This window comes from Moschus berezovskii, chromosome 19 (genome assembly GCF_049115385.1).
Source record: "Moschus berezovskii isolate FMDL1 chromosome 19, NW_MosBer_1.0, whole genome shotgun sequence".
In the NCBI taxonomy this organism is placed as follows: Eukaryota; Metazoa; Chordata; class Mammalia; order Artiodactyla; family Moschidae; genus Moschus; species Moschus berezovskii.
The window spans coordinates 75,698,920-75,705,272 of record NC_142478.1 but is presented as its reverse complement, the minus strand read 5'-3'; the positions used below and the strand labels follow the sequence as shown (position 1 = coordinate 75,705,272).

At 67.2% G+C, this 6,353-nt stretch overlaps 1 protein-coding gene across 6 annotated transcripts in view; it reads left to right on the top strand.

The window, feature by feature from the left end:
• Positions 1–4,397: 4,397 nt before the first annotated feature.
• ARVCF (ARVCF delta catenin family member) overlaps positions 4,398–6,353 on the top strand; it is a 30,246-nt gene continuing 28,290 nt past the window's right edge. For all 6 annotated transcript variants that reach the window (XM_055404227.2, XM_055404225.2, XM_055404226.2 and 3 more), the window contains exon 1: positions 4,398–4,531. The gene's annotated coding sequence lies outside the window, so the exon portion shown is untranslated. The remainder of the gene's footprint in view (positions 4,532–6,353) is intronic.

The following is a 6,353-nucleotide window of genomic DNA, read 5'->3' as shown; positions in this document are numbered from 1 at the left end:
AATGACAGCTCACTCTGCTTCTGTATTCTTGCCTGGAAAATCCCGTGAACAGAGGAGCCCTGGCGGGCTACATATAGTCCTTGGAGTCAGAAAGCTTCAGATATGACTGAGCACACACACACAACAACGTGCTTTGTTGTTGTTCAGTGATTGTGTCCGACTCTTTGAGACCCCATGGACTGCAGCACACCAGGCTTCTCTGTCCCTCACTATCTTCCAGAGTTTGCTCAAATTCATATCCTTTGAGTCAGTGATGCCATCCAACCATCTCGTCCTCTGTCGCCCCCTTCTCCTCCTGCCCTCAATCTCTCCCAGCATCAGGGTCTTTTCCAAGGTGTTGGCTCTTCACTTCAGTGTGCTAAGAGCTCTAACCCAGCGTTCCAGGACACAGCTCTCATTTTTCCATTTTACAGATGCAAACATCGAGGCTTAGAGCAATTATGTGTCACTTGCTTGAAGTCAAAATTAGGCGGCCAGTGGCAGTGGTTGGATTAATTCCACAGCCCTGGAGCGAGGATGTAGGTGCCTGATCCTTTCTTGGAGAGCTGATGCCCTGTGGAAACTGGGACTCAGAGAAGGCAAGGGCCTGACTGGTATTAACCCCAAGCAAGAGTTCAACTCAAACCTGCATGACACCCCTAAAAGCCCATTCCACTCCACTGTTGTGCTGTCCCACCTGTGCTACTCATGGAAATCCACAGAAGCCCTTTGCAGGCAAGGAAATCAAGGACTCCCTATGTCCCGGGGCTCTCCCTGTCCTGGGGCTCCCCGTGTCTGGGGCTCCCCTGTCCCAGGGCTCCCCGTGTCCAAGGACGACTCCTGTCCTGGGACTCCTGAGGCCCCCCATGTCCAGGGCTCCGCCTGTCCTTGGGCTCCCTGTGTCCCAGGGCTCCGCCTGTCCTTGGGCTCCCCGGGTCCCAGGGCTCCGCCTGTCCCAGGGCTCCCCGTGTCCCAGGGCTCCGCCTGTCCTTGGGCTCCCCAGGTCCCAGGGCTCTGCCTGTCCCAGGGCTCCCCAGGTCCCAGGGCTCCGCCTGTCCTTGGGCTCCCCGTGTCCCAGGGCTCCGCCTGTCCCAGGGCTCCCCATGTCCAGGACTCCTCGTGTCCCAGGACTCCTGCTGTCCCTGGGCTCCGCCTGTCCTTGGGCTCCCCATGTCCAGGGCTCCGCCTGTCCTTGGGCTCCCCGTGTCCCAGGACTCTGCCTGTCCTTGGGCTCCCCGGGTCCCAGGGCTCCCCATGTCCAGGTCTCCGCCTGTCCTTGGACTCCCCATGTCCAGGACTCCTCGTGTCTCAGGACTCCTGCTGTCCCAGGGCTCCGCTGTCCTTGGGCTCCCTGTGTCCCAGGGCTCCGCCTGTCCCAGGGCTCCCCATGTCCAGGACTCCTCGTGTCCCAGGACTCCTGCTGTCCCAGGGCTCCGCCTGTCCTTGGGCTCCCCACGTCCAGGGCTCCGCCTGTCCCAGGGCTCCCCGTTTCCCAGAGCTCCTCGTGTCCCAGGGCTCCTGCTGTCCCAGGGCTCCTCCTGTCCTTGGGCTCCCCATGTCCAGGGCTCCGCCTGTCCTTGGGCTCCGCCTGTCCCAGGGCTCCCCATGTGCAGGGCTCCACCTGTCCCAGGGCTCCCCGTGTCCAGGGCTCCCCATGTCCCAGGGCTCCGCCTGTCCCAGGGCTCCCCGTGTCCAGGGCTCCGCCTGTCCTCGGGCTCCCCGTTTCCAGGGCTCCCCGTGTCCCAGGGCTCCGCCTGTCCTTGGGCTCCCTGTGTCCCAGGGCTACGCCTGTCCCAGGGCTCCCCGTGTCCAGGGCTCCCCGTGTCCCAGGGCTCCACCTGCCCCAGGGCTCCCCGTGTCCAGGGCTCCCCGTGTCCCAGGGCTCCACCTGCCCCAGGGCTCCCCATGTCCAGGGCTCCCCGTGTCCCAGGGCTCCGCCTGTCCCAGGGCTCCCCGTGTCCAGGGCTCCCCGTGTCCCAGGGCTCCACCTGCCCCAGGGCTCCCCGTGTCCAGGGCTCCCCGTGTCCCAGGGCTACGCCTGTCCCAGGGCTCCCCGTGTCCAGGGCTCCCCGTGTCCCAGGGCTCCACCTGCCCCAGGGCTCCCCATGTCCAGGGCTCCCCGTGTCCCAGGGCTCCGCCTGTCCCAGGGCTCCCCGTGTCCAGGGCTCCCCGTGTCCCAGGGCTCCGCCTGTCCCAGGGCTCCCCGTGTCCAGGGCTCCGCCTGTCCCAGGGCTCCCCGTGTCCAGGGCTCCCCGTTCCCAGGGCTCCCCATGTCCAGGGCTCCGCCTGTCCCAGGGCTCCGCCTGTCCCAGGGCTCCCCGTGTCCAGGGCTCCCCGTGTCCCAGGGCTCCGCCTGTCCCAGGGCTCCCCATGTCCAGGGCTCCCCGTTCCCAGGGCTCCCCGTGTCCAGGGCTCCGCCTGTCCCAGGGCTCCCCGTGTCCAGTGTTCCCCATGTCCCAGGACTCCTGCTGTCCCAGGGCTCCGCCTGTCCCAGGACTCCTGCTGTCCCAGGGCTCCGCCTGCCCCAGGGCTCCCCGTTCCCAGGGCTCCCCGTGTCCCAGGGCTCCCCATGTCCCAGGACTCCCGCTGTCCCAGGGCTCCGCCTGTCCCAGGACTCCTGCTGTCCCAGGGCTCCCCGTGTCCAGGGCTCCCCGTGTCCCAGGGCTCCCCGTGTCCCACGGCTCCGCCTGTCCCAGGGCTCCCCGTGTCCAGAGCTCCCTGTGTCCCAGGACTCCTGCTGTCCCAGGGCTCCTCCTGTCCCAGGGCTCCCCGTGTCCAGGGCTCCGCCTGTCCCAGGACTCCTGCTGTCCCAGGGCTCCCCGTGTCCCAGGGCTCCCCGTGTCCAGGGCTCCCCGTGTCCAGGGCTCCGCCTGTCCCAGGGCTCCCCGTGTCCAGGGCTCCGCCTGTCCCAGGGCTCCCCGTGTCCAGGGCTCCGCCTGTCCCATGGCTCCCCGTGCCCAGGGCTCCTGGCCGGCAGTGGGCAGACCCGCGAGAGACAGTCCGTCTTCCTCCCGCCCCTGGCAAGACAGTCAAGCTGGGTGGTGCCAGTACCTCCGCTCCGGGCAGCTGGATCCTGCAGTCCAGCTGAGAGGTGGTAGCGTTGGATAAGCAGAATCCTGGGCTTGGAGGCGAGTGGCCATGCCCGGGGGGACAACAGGCAGCAGCCTCAGAGTGATCTGCCCCAAACCAGTGGGCCCAGAGGTGCGGGACCCTGAGTGGCCAAGCCCTCCTGACCAGCACCTTGCCATTATCTGCAAAGGGGATGCAGCCATGCTTGGGTTGGGGAGGTGGGAATCCCACTCCACCATTAGCCAATGAGATGGGTCAGGGTGGGGGTCTCAGGGCCACCACGGATTCCCTGTCACCCTTAACACATACATCCTTAGATGGGAGCTCATGACCTCGTGTGGTCATCCTTTTAACCTCAAGCATCTGCAGCTGTTGGGAACTTCTAACATCCAGCTGAAACCTGGTTCTCCCTGCAGTTTTCACACGTGCCCGTGGGATGGCCCTACAGAACTGGCCAGAAGCCAGGCGGAGGGAAGGTGAGGGGGGAGATGGGGTTCCTGGGCCCTGTGGCGGTGGGCCAGGGGCGGAGGCCCCCTTCCCTGAACTCTGACTCCTTCCAGGCCCCATCTGCAGCCTGGGTCAGGGAGGGAGGCCAGTCCCGCGGGCCCTGCAGAGTGGGCGGAGCCCACGGTGTCGTAAATTCACCCCTGAAGGAGGGGAAAAGCCACTGTTCCCCGAGGGGTCCCACCCACTCGGGCCTCCACAGTGGGAACTCTGGGGCGATGAGGGTGGGAGACCGCCAGGATGGACGGGGTTGGAGCCCCACCGCCTCCTCCCAGTGACCTAAAGCTGGCGAGAACCTCTCTGCGCCTCAGTGGGTTTCTCGTCTGTAAAACGGGGTGGGGGCAGCAGAACGCTCCCTCGCGGACTGTGGGGAGTACAACTGGTGCCGATGGTCTTGCGCGGCGTGCAGCCAACAGCAGGCGCCGGAGGAGGATACCCGGGAACTGGAGGTGGCGATAGAACCGACCGGCTCAAGTCCAGGGATGGGGCGCCAGGCCTGCCCCGCTCCCTGCGCCGGCCGCATGGCCCCGGCACGTCCTCGAAGGCGGCCGGGAGAGGGCGGCCGGCAGCCGGGGCCACAGCCGCATAGGTCCCGGCAGGTGCCCCGGCCTCCGCCGCTCCACGCGGGGCCGTGGTCGGCAGAGACGGACACCCCCAGCCCCCAATGGCAAGCCGGCGTCTCCCCGCGCTCGTCCAATCGGCGCCGGTTGCCGGGCCTCCCGACCAATGGGAACAGTGGCGGCGGCGGGGAGGGGCGAGGGTCGCGGCGCCGCCAGGCCGGCTTTGCGCACGGGCAGCGCAAGGGGCAGAGGGCTGGCCCGGGTTGCGCGGGGCGCACCCTCAGCGCCCCGCACAGGCGCGATCGGAGGCCCCCGGACCATCACCCGCGCCCGCCCGGGGACGCCGCGCGCAGAGGGACCGGCGGGCTCCCGTCTGGGGCGGGGGCCGTGCTGCGGCGCCGCCCACAGCCGCGCTCCAGGTAGGCTCCGGCTGGGAACCCGGGTCAGGGTCGGGGCTGGCATCCGGGCTGCGGGCCGGGCAGGGGCCGGAATCGAGGTCTGGGCAGGGGTCAGTGCTGGGGGGTCCAGACCGGCCTCGCTCCACCCGCATCGCGCCGAGGTGCGCGAGATCCCGGACCGGCGGGGGCGGGTCCCTTTGTGCGCGGCCTGGGGTCCTGCCCGGCCGGCCGTGCGCCTCGCTCCGCTTACCCCTGCGGTAGCGGCGCAACCTGAGCCGTGTCCGCCCTACTCGACTGGCGCCTTGGGCCGGCGCCACGCAGCCACGGAAACTTTCCATCGGCCGAGCGGATCAGGGGCTGGGGAACTTTCCCGGGGCGGCTAGCCGCCGGGAAGCACCAGCACGGCGGGGACGGGGAATGCCCCGGAGCCGGCGCCGCGCCGCGCCCGCCGCCCAGAGGACGAGGGAGGGAACGCTGCCCGGGGTCCCTGCCCGGAGTCCTAACCTGGCTCCCCCTCCTCGCCTCCCCTGCGCCCCGCTGGTGGGTCCCCAACCGCTGGTGTGAGGCGCGAGTGGGACTCGGCCCAGACTGGCTGTTAACCTGAGCGTGCAGTCGGAGATCCCCAGCCTGCCTCTTTTGATCTTAAATAATTAAATATTGGGTTATTACAACATGTCACCATTTCTAACCTCTGCACAATGTGTCACAGTGACAACAGGAGTTGGAGACTCCCGTGCCCCTTTCCCCTTAACCCAAAGGTGTTTAGGAGCAAGGAAACAGCTGCTCCGAGGGTCTCATTCCATGTGTAACCCCCCCTCCCTCGCACCCCTTTCACAGGTCACCCAAGTCGCTGTTTAGGGCACACGCCAGGTGAGGGTCTGTGAACCCAGGGGCGTCCTTCCGATGAGGGCATGCCCAGCCCCGCACTGGAAGCCCTCAGGGTCCAGGCTCCCGGAGGTCCGCCCGGCCCAAGCAGGTCCCACCTGCCCTGCCCTGCCACCTGGACCTGCAGCAGTCATTTCCCAAGCAGGAGGCTGGGTCTGGAGTTTGGCCACAGCGTGTAGAGCTGTGACTCTGGCACTCGTGTTTTCCCACAACCTCGCCTGTCCCTTCCACAGCACACTGTCTCTCCCCCATCGCCCACACCCCCGGGTCTGAGGTCCACTGGCACCCAGCCCAGGGCCAGGCATAGAGCACGCACTGCACTCAGGACTCTGGTCTGGCCCTGGCCTGAGGAGGTCCCGCAAGCACAGCACAGCCAGCCCTCACCCCGCTCTCCACATGGGCACGATGCCTGCTAACCATGTGCCTCCTGGGGGAACGGGGCCTGCCCTCAGCCCTGCCAAGCTAGAGCTGCCTGCCCCCACCCGGCCTGGGCCACATGCCTCCCCCCAGGGTGGCCCCTCAGGTCACTTCTTGGTCCCAGGGGTCCCTCTGCGTCTCCCGGTTTCCCCGGGATGGTTGCACCACCAGCCCCATCTGTGCTGCACAGGATTCAGGTGGGTTCCCTCCCCTCCACCCCGGGGCGACCAGTGAGATCCTCCACCTCCAAGAGGAGCCAAGGGGCGGATGGAGACACCAGCCCATCTGAGCCAGCAGGAGGGAGGGAGGGGACAGCCGGGGTGGGAGTCCTGGGGGTAAGTGCTGTGAGGTGCCATGATGGTGGCCAGGGTTCCCGGGGCTTTCCCCAGCAGTGGCTCAGTTGGGCACCTGCTCCTTTGCTGTCTCATCTGTCAAGACTCAGCCACTCTGCAGGAGCCCCAGAGTCAGAGCGTAAGCGGGAACTTGGGGTCAGAGAGTTACGGGGGGGGCGGGGCTCAGGGTCAGAGAGGAACTGAGGGAA